We start from the raw sequence: 8,308 nt of genomic DNA, 5'->3' as shown, positions 1-8,308 counted from the left end.
ACCTCAACAATTTAAATGTAATGTATAAGTCATACAACTTTAAGAGGAAAATTGGTATAGGCCAATGTGTTTGTAATTTAATTTTTTTTTTTATCTCATGTCCACACAAATCCATCGATGGAATATTTACAAACGTGATGTGAAAAAATAAGCACGTTTCGCGGTCGTCATGCCATCAGTCAACCAAGAAAACATACAAGTGATTTCGGTTGACCAATTCGATCGGATTCGAAAATATGGTGAAATTGGCTAAATTTTTTACCACACTAATAATTTATTGTAATAATGTCATCCAACGGTCCATTTTTCCATTTTCGAATTGATAAGGGTTGCTCTTTGGAGTGTATGATATATAGATATAGGTTTATAAGAGTAACTAAATTTGACTTAATTGATCGAATTAGAAACGAGAATCAAATTAGCTGAATTTTTTACAATCACCATAAAACATTACAATCTCTCAATCAAGCGGTTGATTCTCTAAATTCATTTTCCAGTTCATGGTTGCTTTAGAATGAACCTCAACAATTTAAATGCAATATACAAGTCATACAACTTTAGGAGGCAAATTAATATAGGCCAACATCTTTGTAATTAAAATTGAAATTTTTATCTTATGTCCACGCACATCCATCGATAAAATATTTACAGACGTGATATGAAAAAATAAGCACGTTTCGCGGTCGTCATGCCATCGGTCAACCAAGAAAACATACAAGTAACGACGGTTGACCAATTCGATTGGAATAAAAAATATGGTGAAATTGGCTAAATTTTTTACCGCACTCATAATTTATTATAATAATCTCATCCAACGGTCGGTTTTTCCATTTTATTTAAGCTGATAGAGGTTTCTCTTTGGAGTGTATGATATATAAATATAAGTTTATAAAAAATATTATTTTTAAAGATTTATTTGTAAATAAAGCCCGCAAGACCCTCCCCAAAAAAGCCCACAAGGCTTAGCTCGGCTCTGCCCGAAAAAGCCCGTGAGGCTCGCATTAAATGGATGGGCTTGGATCCTTCAATTTAATATAAAACCCCGCCCGGCCCGCTACTATTTAAAAATGGAGTAAGGCCCGGCCCAAGCTCACTACCAATAGCCCGGCCCAGCTCGTTGATGAGGCCTAGTGTGGAGGTAAAAGTCATGGTAAAAGTGAAAATGTGAAAAAGGAGGAGTAAATGGGTAAAAGTAAAAGTAAAACTTTATTTATAATTATTTACTTATGTATTTTTAATAAATAGTAAATAATGAAAAGGAATACTTGGTCAAAAGTCAAAAGTCAAAAGTCAAAAGTCAAAGTCAAAAGTCAAAAGTCAAAAGTCAACTCAGAGAGTTGATCAGGATTGACCGACCTCGTAAACGTGAGATCGACTTGACTTTGGTTGCTCGGATTGGCGAAAGTTTAGCGGAGCGATAAGAACGTTTTCCTTTTTAAGAAAGAAGTAGTTTCCCAAATTGGTAAAGGTTGAAAGAAATAATTAATGGCCTCATTGAAATAAAAAAGATTTAGTGTGTGCGATTACTTAAAGTTGATCATGATGTTTACCTGGATATTTACTTACAAACTAAGTAATGGTTCAGGAAACACGATTGTTAAGGAAGCTTAAGCGGAAAACATCAAAGTGTGGAGTATGCCGGCATTTTCTAGGTAGGGTGAGCTGTCCTGTGATGCCCTGGAAATTGGTAATTATTTTCGGAGGATTTTCTGGGAATTTAATTAGTAGTTATTGGACGGTTTCGTGGATGGAGCGGAAGTGTTTCGGATGAATTTTTATTCGGAAAGTATGACTTTAGGGGGTTGCTAAGGTTGACTTTGGATACGTTGAGATTCTCCAAAAACTTCCTTCACAAAAGTTGTAGAGCGCGTCGATACGAGTTCGTGGATATGCGGAACGCGGAAATCGGAGTTCGTATAAAGAAGTTATGGCAATTGGAAAACGTTTTCATTTTTCCGGAAAAATTCAGAAAAAGACAAGTTTCCATTTTCGGAAGGATTTTCTCTCTCTTCGGTCCCGAACCCAGATTTCTTCCTCTCTGGTTTTCCGGCCATATCTTCCTCATCCGGCCACCGATTGACGTGAAACAAAGTGGGGTTTTCTCCTCTCGACATCCTTTACCAGTTTGCAGAAGAAATCGAAATGAAATAAGAGCTGTAGGTGGTGCTGCAAGGCCGAGAAGAGAACCTCGTCGGGGACGAAATCTCCTCCATCGGTTCTTCTTTTTCCGGCCACCATAGCTGGTGGTTCTTGAGGGCTTTTGAAGCCCATAGGACGTTGATGCTTCTCCCAAAGCGGCTTGAGACGATTTCACTTGTGGAGGACGAATCGAAGCTTTGAAATTCTAGGGTTCATCGAATTTCAAATATTATGAGGTAAATTCCTACCAAACGGCTATGATTTAGACTTTGTGTTAGTTATGAAAGTTTAAATTGGAGTTGAGATGAAGAAGTTTGGTGTTGGGAGTTTTGTCAAATTCCGACTATGGTGGTGTTTTCCTGCGGTTTCCGGCCACCTGAGGGATATTTTTGTTCCTGAGTTCGATCTACTCGTCGATACGAGCATTTCGATATATTGTTTGTAATTTTTGGAGATCGTATGAGTATGTTAGGGTTTTTACAGTTTTGGACCGTTCGATGATTCGATCCGTGAGGATCCAACTATCCAATCAACTTGTGGTTTTGGCATATCGATCGTAGAAGTATTCCAGAGACATTGGGTGGTCTCGGATGTGGTGTCGCCTCAATTGGCGTCACTTTGGGGATTTTAGTTCAAAACAGGGGTTTCAGACTTAAATCGTTTGTGAATTGTTACTAAGTGGAAACCAATTGTGATTAGGTACTTGACGAAGTATTCTTGGACGGTCGTTTTGTGAGTTGGCTGCTTTGTTCTGTATTGAAGACGCAGCGGGAGTTTCAAGGTGAGTAATCTCACGAAGTTCATTCACGAACGGGCTTACCTTTATCGTTTTGAGAGTTATTGATTTAACTACAAACTATAGTTGGTATTAGTAGGCATTCCTGAGTGGATGACTACATATATATATATATATTTACGTGAAATATATATGTTTTGGTGGTTTGTGGATTTATGAAAACAATAGGCATGAATGATGCGTTTTATTGTTTTTGGGTTGTGGCTTTTGGAAAACAAATGATTGTGGAAGTGTTGATTTCGATTTGTTTTGAAAAGCATTGAGATTTGGAAAAAGTGTTTGAGGATGTGAGAGTCATAGGTTGTGATTTCTCCTTTTGATTTGATTTAACGTTTTGATCCGATGACTGGTGGTCTGAGGATGTGAGAGTCACAGGTTGTGATTTCTCCTTTTGATTTGATTTAACGTTTTGATCGGACTAACGGTGGTCCGAGGATGTGAGAGTCACAGGTCGTGATTTCTCCTGTTAGTTGATTTAACGTTTTGATCCGACGACCGGTGGTCCGAGGATGTGAGAGTCACAGGTTGTGATTTCTCCTTTTGGTTGATTCAACGTTTGGGGTCTAGTGTGACTCGTTTAATGTTTTGATCTGAGGGTCAGGTTGGCCTAAGGATCCGAGGTTGCAGTTTGCATCCTCAGGCAGTGTTATATCGTAAGGTTGAACCTTGGCCGGGTGACAGGTTACGATTCAGTTACAGCTCTAGTCTGTCTGCTATGGTACTTCATGGATCTAAGTAGGTTACTTACGACTCCTGGGTACCTATTTTGTCCAGGTTGGACCAAAAAATCATATTCTATTTGTTAGGTTAACTATACATATGATTGATGTGTGTTGATATTTTGTCCAGGTTGGACTGATTTGTGTTTTGTCCAGGTTGGACTGATTTGTTATTTTGTCCAGGTGGGACCGATTTGTTGTTTTGTCCAGGTTTGACCGATTTGTGTTTTGTCCAGATTAGACCGATTTGTTGTTTTTTTTTTCAGGTTGGACCAATTTGTTGTTTTGTCCAGGTTGGATCGATTTATCATATTTGAATTGTTAGGTTAACGATTTATATGATTTTGTCACGGTGTGACTTTCGTTGGTTTCTTTTGGGAAAAGAGTCTTATTTTGGGAAGCATGGTATATTTTCTTTATTCTCTCAAGTTGGAAGGTTTTCCTCGTTTTGGTGTGAGTTGTGTGTGGTTTGAGTTACTCATACGGGCTTGCAAAAGCTTACCGGGTTTGTTGTGTGACAACCTGGTGCACTATTCAAACGGTGTAGGGGTTAATCCTGCAGGTCAGTGTAATCGTGGCTGAAGCTGAGGTAGCTTGTTGGCAGGAGAACAGGTAGGAAGCAATTTTGGTTGGCTTTGCCATTGTTATGACTTCCGCTATGTAGTAAACTCTGAGGAGCATTTACGTTTTATTTTGTTGTTGACAATTTAATTCGTAAGCTTATGTAATATATGACTCTGTGGGCGGGTCAATATTGACATAGTGGGTTCAAGGCATCAATACGTATGTAGTTTAAAAGGGAAAAAGTTCCAGGTGCTTGGTATTGATGGTTGAACAATCACGCATATATAATTATGAGATTATATATCGATTTGTGTTAAAAAAATCAGGGGCGTGACATGTCCTTTCCTTGTTAGAGGCTTTTCGATATATGTGGAATGCTCTAGTATAATATTATGTTGCCTGCAAGTACTTTTGGTTGTTCATTAGTCGATGCCTTGTGATACCTGTGTTTTCATAACTGATAATTGTTGATTGCGAAAATCGAGGCTAGACTTGCATGTTGAGATACTGTACCCTTTTGTATGTTTGTGTATGTGACCTGAAAGTGAATGGGACCTAGACGCGTAGATTCCAAGGGATCCCATGGTGTCGATAACCATGAACATCCGGAGGGGGCTGTGCTCCTATGTTTATCGAGAAAAGGTGAGTACAGACAGTGAACCAGTCATAGGAGACTTAGAGCCAGGAAATGGACACTTTCGCTACTTGTAGCCATAAAGACTTTAGAGTAGTTGGCCGGTTCTCGAAGGATGACGAACCAGGTCGGTCACCGATTTATTTTAGTTTAGCCAGCAGGTAAGTATCTCGGAGCTCCAAGTTATGTGAAGCATGCTACATATGATTTCTTGAAACGAAACAACTGTGATTGTTTTTGTTTGTATTTGTTTTACTCGATTTTACAAATGCGCGCAATCTATATTCTAATAGTTATGTTTTACCTATTAGTTTTCAAACCTAACTAAGGTTGGGTCGGCCCCTATTGGGCTAGCGAGGACGAAATGCTCACCCCTACATTTCAGGTTACAACGAGGTCATTCCGGACGATTTGGATTAGAAGTGGGTTGTTGGCCGAGTTCGTGTGTTGATGTTCCTATTGCTTGAAGTTCTTCCCTTTTGGTATTCCATCGATTTACTCGCTTTTCTTTCAATGTTGAACTCTGTGAGGTCCGCCTACTTGGGAGCCCGCCTCACCCCTTTGTTTTATTGTTATTGTTGAACTCCTTTCATTTCGGTTATGATGTAAGCCCTAAGGCGCCACAGTGCACTTGCCCACTTTATTTTTAAGCATTTCCAGACTTGTTGATTTGTTGTTTTGTCCAGTTTCGGAGGGGGCTGCCGACTAGAATTTAGGAGGCGGTGGTTAGAAGGGACTGCCGATTAACTACCTCATGTCATCTGGAAGGGACTACTGACCAGATGACACACCAGAGGGGACTGCCGACCGAAATTTCCTGGAGGGGACTATCGACCAGAATATCACCTGGAGGGGACTGCCGACCAAGTAATGTGCGCATGCGCCGATAAAAGCCTCCTTGTCAATTCATCCCTTTTTAAAACACTTTTCATTTCGAAATAAGTCATATCTCAAAATACTCGATAGAAATCCTTATAAATCTCAATAATTTGAATATCAACAAAAACTCTTAAAATCCTCTGTAACTCAAAATAAAGTCCTTGCCGATAAACCAAAAATAACTCAATAACTCATAATTTAAAGTGGCCTTGAGAAATAATATAAGCCCTCGGAAAAGGAATTTCCCTAATAATCTTATAATTTCACATAGCATGAATAAATCTCAATCAAAAGAAAATAATAATAAACTGCAAGCACAATTAATTTAAAGCAAACGTCCACTCACAATATTATTTAGGTGACCATGCAAACAGTTTCCTTCGTCGAGTAGTAGTTCGGTGCGTTACCTTGTACACAATTATAATTCTTGAATAACAACTTAGCAATTTAATACGATCCCAATATAATATCCTCATAAATCAACATTTCTATTTCTCCTCCAATTCAACCCAAACTTCACCATTAACACGAATTCATTAATTTAAAGGTTTTAGGGCAGAACCGAGAGAAATCTGACGGCCGGATTCTCGTAAAATGATAACCGAAATTCTAACTTTCATAAATTCATAATCGATATAACACTTCTCCAATTTCCACCAAAATCACATTATAGAATCTATAACTCAAGTAATTTAACTAGCTAAAAACAGCAATTTAAACCCTGTTCCACACGCCGCCTACCAACCTCCGAATTTGATCACCAAATTTCGGCTACAACATCTTGTCAACATTTTAAACAATTTTCTCAACTACCACCAAGCCAGAAAACACTTGGAATTGCCGGAAATCAAGGAAAACAGTAAATATCCGATTTAAACACTGAAAACTTCAAACCTTCGATTTGTTCTTCACGCTTCGATTTATTGCAAAAGGTTTGGGAGTATCAAGTGCGTCTCACGGTGCTTCAAAAGAGCCTGGTTTGGTCGTCTGTGGTGGCTGGGATTGGAAGAACTGAGCGTTGACCTCAAAATTGCAACAATAAAGTTCTTGGCTTGATTTCTCAGTTCTCCAGCCGAAACGCCACAAGCCATCGTCGTAGGCTTCAAGTGGAAGAGGAGACGTGTCAGTGAAGGCCGGTAGCTCGCCGGTTGGTGGCCGGACGGTGAGAACTAGGCGGAAAAGCAGAAACCAGAAGAGAGAGAGAAAGAGCGTGCGGGAGGGAAAAGAGAGAGAGAAAAAAAAGAAATTACCGGCCTACCATAGTAACTTTTCAAATATATACTAAATTACTATGAATAGTAACTTTCGTTTTTCGTTTATGACTTTCGCATACAAATTCTAATTTTTGCTACCACATATCAACGAACTCGTTTAACGTCCTCTATGACTTTCATGAATGAAGTTTTCTCAGAATTTAACCCAAACAAAAAGTCAACTATTTGGACCACTAATTATACCGAACATTCTAAAAAGTAATTGAAATTGTCGTTTACCGATCAACGACTAACAACCTAGTAATTTTAGGTTCGAGACGTGACAACTTCCATAAGCGTGTTTTTATTTTCAGCTCTTCATAGAATCCTGTCAACCTCCATTTCTTGATATCATGACCTAAGTTAATTAACCACAAAATCAAGATAATTGCTCGTCTTATATGGAAAAACTCACGCTTAGCTTATGTTTTCCAAACATGACCTAACCAACACAACTATCTTTACTGACCGCACCTATGCTTGTAGAAAACTAGCTAAAATTATGGATCTCCAGTGAGTAAGAGACTTCTTTGATAACTCTGGACAAACAAACGAGTCTCTATGAGGAAATAATATCATGATTAAATATAGGCACAAGAACTGTCAATATGGTTGAACGAGTCGCCACATCCGCAAAATTCTTAAACAACACAACATGATACTTTTCTGGTAGAGATATTCTAAGCTGTATTTGTTATTTTGCTTCTATTTTTTGGGCTTTAAACCACCATATATTCTCACAAACAGTCCTGCTCAGGCGGTTAGGTGATTGTGTTAGTCATGCTAAACTGTTATTAGATTTGATCTAGCGGTGAAAAATAATAAGACAATTTGAATGTTCTTCCACCTTTAAATTTAAATCTAAAGACAATTGAGTACCTAATTAATTGACCACCAGAACATGGCTCTTTCATGATCTTCATATATAGGAAAGACCAAAAAGGAAAAAAAGAAGGGAAAAAAATACAAATAGTACCCAAACTACGGGCCACTAATAACTTTCGTACCTCAACTTCAAAAACTATCATTTTGGTACCTGGACTTTTCACCCCGACCCAAGATTCATACATGCCGTCCACTTTGCTGTTAACGGTGTTAAATTCACAAGGGTAAATCTGTCATTTCACTATTCATCTCTCTTACCATGGTATTGTTTTTTTTTTTTTTTTCTCTTCTTCCTGAGGAGAGGAAAAATTTTTTAAAAATGAACAGTATCATGGTAAGAGAGATGAACAGTGAAATTACAGATTTACCCTTGTAAATTTAACACTGTTAACAGCAAAGTGGACGGCATGTATGAATGTTAGGTCGTGTTAGATAATCT

Source organism: Rosa chinensis, chromosome 5 (assembly GCF_002994745.2).
Source record: "Rosa chinensis cultivar Old Blush chromosome 5, RchiOBHm-V2, whole genome shotgun sequence".
In the NCBI taxonomy this organism is placed as follows: Eukaryota; Viridiplantae; Streptophyta; class Magnoliopsida; order Rosales; family Rosaceae; genus Rosa; species Rosa chinensis.
This window is presented reverse-complemented; position numbering follows the sequence as displayed.